Source organism: Hydra viridissima, unplaced genomic scaffold (genome assembly GCF_058129835.1).
Source record: "Hydra viridissima isolate aposymbiotic clone 2 unplaced genomic scaffold, HvirCarnegie_v1 scaffold_1, whole genome shotgun sequence".
Lineage (NCBI taxonomy): Eukaryota > Metazoa > Cnidaria > Hydrozoa > Anthoathecata > Hydridae > Hydra > Hydra viridissima.
In genome coordinates, this window is record NW_028324300.1 from 20,363,043 (window position 1) to 20,370,048 (window position 7,006).

The window sequence follows — 7,006 nt, forward strand, 5'->3', positions numbered from 1 at the left end:
AAGTTTTTTCAAACTGAAGAAAAGCGCGTTTCTTATAAGGGAGAATCTTATAATTAAAAAATAAATCAGCATGTCGTATGTGGGTTTTACAATTAAAAGTAACTCAGCTGTTAGGAAATATTTTCTACGGGATGGAAAAGGCCAAACAACGATGTGTAAATTACCAAACTGCAAGAAAATTTTAAAAATTGGTGGTGGCTCAACAAAAGGACTTCATACATATAGACCTGCATGAATTCAATGCAAATCAGCCAGATTTTAACAATGAGTTTTCTGACAGTGATTCATCCGAGAATGAGGACACTGAGGAAGATTTGTTGGACTACAATCATGAAAAGTTAAGACCTAAAATTGAACTAAATGAAGTTCATTATGGGTCAGTCATCAAAAAAGTACGCAAACTAATACTAAAACTTAAACAATCACCTACCAAGAACGACATCTTACAAAAATATATTAAGGCTGAATTTGGAAAACAACTGTCTTTAATAATGGACTGCAAGACACGGTGGAGCAGTCTTCTGTTAATGCTTAAACAATTTTACAAAGTAAAAAACTGTATACAAAAAACATGAATTGATATTTAACGTTAACGTTCTTTGCTTGTATTATTGTCAGCATCTTTTAATTTTGTAAGCATGAAATTAATAGCAATGTCGGCTGTAAATAGGTTAGAATCTCGACGACATATTGCTTCAACCGTTACTTTAATGGGAACTAAAGTTGTAATAATCTCTGATAATATTGCCACTTCATCATCTGACAGAGCTATAGAATTATCTTGCACTGGGTATACCCAGCGCAAGCCAACCCTAACGGTTGAAGCAATATGTCATCGAGATTCTAACCTATTTACAGCCGACATTGCTCTTAATTTCATGCTTACAAAATTAAAAGATGCTGACTATAATACAAGCAAAGAAATGCATAGAGCTTTAATGACTCGCATGCATGAACGCCGAACCGATATGAGTGGACTTCTGCAATACCTGCATAACGGTCGAAGCCCCGTTGAAGTCGATGAAGAAATAATTACAGTGCCTTCTTCATTTAAATGTCGAAAACTTTTGGTAGAATTGTTGGAAAGATTAAATGCTTCCAATCCTGCTCTAGTAAGAGCATCAGTTGAGTCTGACATGCTGGATTTGATTGAGGAACCTAAAATGGCTCCTGAGTTTGAAAGTAATACTTTAAGTATTGAAGAGGAACTTGATGTTATTAAAGAAGGACAATCACCAATACAACCAATTAGACATAAAATTTTGTCATCAAAATTTCAAAAAGAAATGACACTATTTGAAAATGTGGATACACGTGGCGATTAGTTAGAAAGAGTTTATTCTTTTCTAACGACCGTGAAATCGACAAGTGTCGAGGCTGAGCGGGCATTTTCTTCCGCTGGACTGTTCAATACAAAAATTCTTAACCGTTTAGGCGATAAAACTTTGGACGCGTTATGCTTCCTGAAGTCGCATTTCGAAGCGCACAAAACACAACATATCTCCTTATTTCTAACATAATTGTTTAACATTAATTAACATGTAAAATTTAATTAACATGTTAAATTAAAGTCATTTAATAAATGTATTTTTAATTAAATGTAATGTTTTTATTCTAATTAATACTATATAGAAGTTGTATCTGCTTTTCAATCCCGGGATTAATCCCGGGATCCCGGGATTGATGTTTTTCAATCCCGAAATCCCGGGATTGAAAAAAACCTCCGGGATTGCAATCCCTACCCAGGTATTATAAAAACGTATTTTTGCATAGTTTTCTGAAATAAGTTTAATCAGTGCAAATAAATGGTTATCAGTTATAGCTGAGTCAAACATATAAGAAGTTTGTTCAATAAATATTTTTGAGTAATCAACTGATCTCAAAATAGCACTAGAAGTGGCATTTTGAATTCCTATTTCATTTGGATGGTGGCCATTTATTGAGGCAAGCAACCTTTAGAAACGTCTTTTAGTTTCTTCGCATATGATAACAACACTTTTAGCTGGTTTAATTAAACCTCCTCTGTCTTTGAATTTTAAAAAACTGGTTTGTTTGAAATGAAAAGAAAGTACTAATGCATTCCAACATTTAATGCAGATGGTTTATTGTAAATTTATGTATCATACATTTCTTGATAAGATACATAATGTTGATAATGTTTGATAACATACAAAATATATGTTATCAAAAAATTCCCCTCACAAGTCGTTTTAAATAACAAGTCAAAAACAATCGACTCATTTAGAGCTGGAACATTACAAAGAATAATATATAAGTAAATAATATATATTAAAAAATAATATTTTGTATTTAATATTTTTATTAAATACTATATCCATTAATTACATTTATGTATTAAATAATCCTAGAAGGAACCCCTGAGTTGTGTGTACTCACAGCACTCAGCTAATAGTTCATGCAGCATGTACATATCTTGGTACAAAAAAAGTAAATATAAAATTTGTCAAAATTGTGAGTTGTTATCAACCTTCTAGCATACTGCATTGGGTAACTAAGAACTAAAAGATACATGGATTATGCATAAATATTATTTAATCGTAAATTGCACTTAAAAAGTACATCGAATATTTTGTACTTTAGTATCTAAATAATTACTTTAACTGTCTAATTTTTTTAGAAATAGTTTCATTTCCTTAAAATTTTTAAAACTTTATTTCATAGTCTAGTTTTTCTTTCAAAACTCTATTTATTTTCTTTAATATTTCTGTAAAAAGCCTTATAAAATGTACATCGATCACCGCTAAGAGCTCCTATCGCCGCCATCTTGGAAGGCCAATTTTGGCTTCAACTTTTTTTGAAAAAGACAATTGAATACGCTATCCAGTTATAATTTGAGATCAGTGAAGCTAAACTAACAACAGACTCAAGTAAAAAAAAACAAATCAAATTTTAATTTACTGCTTCGTGACATCATCTACACTGATATTAAGTTATATAAATATCCGTGTTGGTGATGTCAAAACATAACCCCTCTTCTGATACAAAATAGACCAGGCAATTATAATCCATTATTTAAATTTTATTTAATTTTTAAAAAATAGTTTTATAATATAAAAAGTTGTTATTTATAATAAATATTTATATATTAAAAATTAACATTTTTTATAGAAACATATGGTGCTTTCATAAAAACTTTTTTGAAATTTTTTTTACAAAGTTGTTTATCAGTCGTTCATCTGTAAAGAAAACTGTAACAAAAAAGTATAAACACGTTTATTGCAAAATTTAGGACATCAAGTAAATTAAACGATTTCGAAAGTCTAAAAAGTCATATGTATTTAATGATAACAATATTTTTTTCTGCTTTAGGTATAAGTTAGCCGTATATTAAACCGAAGGTAAAAATTATAAAGAGCAATAAAAAATTACATACGTATGTATAACATTGAAGTGAGGGGTGAATTTAGGCAACAACATAAGAAAAAAAAAAATTTTGAACTACTTTATAAAGATTTATTTATTGTTTGTTGCATACATTGCATTTAGAAATACTTATGTAATATGTATTTAATAATAACAACAAACTTTTATGCTTTTTTTAAGGTATAAGCTTTGAATGCATATTAAACTAAAAAAAAAGAATTGTAAAAATCAATAAACCAACAATATATACCACGTTCATACTTCTAGGACAGTTTTATAAATAAGGATTTTGTATATTGATATTAAGCTAAACACGCCAAGAATATATAACCGAGATGTGGGAGCTCAGAGATTACAGGTAAGAAAATTTTATTCATTGCAATTAAATTAACACAAGTTTTGATAACTTTACAGAAAATATTGCTGGACTCGCTGCTACAAACATCATAAACTACTACGAAACAAGTTTCTCTGATGATCCAGGAAAATTAAAATTACTATTTTAATATGTTTGATGTGCTTATCATTCCTGGCCAGGGCTTAAAATCCATCAATAAAAGATTTCAAATAGGAAAAAAAACGGCTTTGATTTTTTTTTTATTAAAATATAAGTTTAAAAGTGGCGATGAAAATCTTTTGCAATATGAAACAAAACAAAACACGAGAATCCATACTCATTTTAGGGAGATTTTAAGAATACGTTCTCATTTATTGAAGAGTTTTTGGTTTAGACAAAATGCGTATTGAGTTTAGGGAGAATGGGTACTCAACTCAGGAAATTGTTAAATAGAGGTAAAGCAACAAAAATGATCTCATGCACCCCTCACCATAAAAACCTGAATCTCCCAAGTTAAAATTTTTTTATTTTTGCGTCATAAAAGCAAAACATAAACTTGGAATTTGTTTCGATTAAATAAAAACATAATAAACTTAAGTGTAGTGTGCTAAAGAATTGCAATTTTATCTTTAAATAGGAAAAAACAGTAAATAAGCAACTCTTTATATGTTTGACCTTCTTAATGTGTGTTGTATAATGTTGTTATTTTGATTTTTATTATTACAAAAAAATAATGCAGTATTAAAAATCAAACTAATGCATGATGAACATCATGACATTTCCACCGCTCCAAAAAAATGAACAAATTGATCTAAATTTTGTAGAATCCAAATTGTAACTTTGAAAAATGTCTGGTATTTTTTTAATATATTTAATATGTACACACTTTGTATTTCGTTTCAAATATAAACCAAAATTATTCATAATATGTTTACAGTCTGCATTTTGTTTTAAAAGGAATCGAGAAAATATGAAGTTTATAAAAGTTTCAGCGATTGAGAAATTGCTAGAAGCTTATTTTATGTATCTGTGTAAAGTTTAAAACCCAATAAAAATAATAGTATATATAAAATTATATATATATATATATAAATTATTATAGAAGAATTTAAAAAATATAAAGAAAAGAAAGTACATTATTTTTTAACATAAATGTATTTAGTTCAAAACAATAAAATTAAAGCAAATTACAAAATAAGGAAATATTTCATATTAAAATGTTTTTGAACTACATAAATAAAATTGCAAAATGAAAGTTCAATTTTCATTTTGATTTTTGAAAAAGCTTCTTAAAAAGCACAAAGTATCCAATGTTTTGTCGTTGAGCCTTGAGCAATTATATATATATATATATATATATATATATATATATATATATATATATATATATATATATATATATATATATATATATATATATATATATATGTATATATATATAATTGCTCTTTAATATTTTTACTTTCTTTCTTTCTTTCTTTCTTTTTTTCCTTCTTTCTTTCTATGATGACGTCAGAGCACACGAAAGTAATTTTGTAATTTTTTTACGGTTTTTATATTTTTGATTTGTATTTCATGGCTGATGATTGCCGTTAGGCATGAAACTTTAAGTACCATATATAGTTGTTGTTATATATATATATATATATATATATATATATATATATATATATATATATATATATATATATATATATATATATAATTACTTTGATGGATTTTTTTGTTTGTGCCAGAAATACCAAGCGAAAGAATCTTTTATGTCTTTAAAACTCGAATACGAGCATCCCTAAGCATTAAAAAAAAAAAGGGCTCAAGGAATTAAGATTTTGAAAATGAAGATTAAGTCAATGGTGTATTTAGAATGAGAATATTTTGGTTTATCTAAAAAACGTTGAAGCAAAATCTTTTTTCCATAAACTCAATTCAAAGTAAGTTCATTTTGTTTTAGAATCTTTTTTTTATTACACTCCAATTTGCAGGAAAATTGATGAAAAAAATCGATGCATAAACCAAGAATTTGTCGATTATGTGCGAATAATCGACACGCATAAAATTAATTGACTGAAACTTCTTTACATCATCTATGAGATCTTCGTTTATATGCAAATCTTTAAGTAACAGTTAAAAACGCTGAAACATTTCTTGATGAATCACAAGAGCTGGACAGCATATTTCAAATTTGAGACTTACATGTAGTTTTATCACTTTTAGAAACTTCTGAAACATTAGGAAACCTGGTTGGATAAAGAAATAACAGTTAAAAGAAAATACGTTGCAGCAGGTCCAGGTAGAAAGAACAAGGGCTGGGAAGATCTAAGCGAGAGAAGCAAAAGATCTAAGGTAGTAATAAACCAATATAGTTCAAACAAATTCAAAAAGTAGTTTACTCGCTAAACATCCTGCTGATGCATTGTCATTAGCTTCAATAAGAAAAGCCTCTTGAGATCCAATCAAGAAAGATTTTGTTTTTTTCATGAAAAAGGCTACAAATACTGGCAAAGTTAAAAGCATGGAGGTTAGTTCTCCTATAAAAATGGCTTGAGCTTAAAAATTTAGTGTGATCTTTCCCATGAACAACATCAATTTATCAGAAATTATCATGGATAATACAGAATGCAGATATATATGAGGGCGTAGTTTTGGCAGAAATATCTGTTTCAATTTCTTTACAGATTATGTTTAATCATACTCTGACTTTTTACTAAATTTTTCTGATTACCAAGACTCCATGAGAATATTTGGTGAAAGGGGGGGGGGGGAAATTTGAAGGTGTACGTTTAAATTTGAAAGTGTACATAAAGTTTGAAGGTGCATATTTCATTTAAAATGGAGTTTTCATGGTGTCTCCAAAGTGTTTATAAACAAAAAATTACTGATATACTGAAACAAAGTCTTTTTCAGACAGTTCCACTTAATTTAACCATCATGGAAAAAATAGTATGGTTGAATAAGAAGCCTCTAGTATACACTATTGAAAGCCCTTAAATCTCTAATATCAAAAGAAAATGAAAGAGTTTATCAGAAATGATGTCGAACATCTTAAAACTGAAAAAAAGTGGTCGAGTTTAAGGTAAAGTTGGAAGTAGCAGAAGGGAACCCCTGAAAATATTAGTTTCATTAACCGCGTTAGTTTCAAAAATCACAAATCTAAAAATGGAAAATTATTTCCCCTGATGTTTCGTCTTTTTTAATGACATAACAAAATAAAGCTGTTTTTGCAAATAATAAATTTTTTTCTTTTTTTTTTATTTTGGTAATAGAATGGTAAGATACTCTATTTGG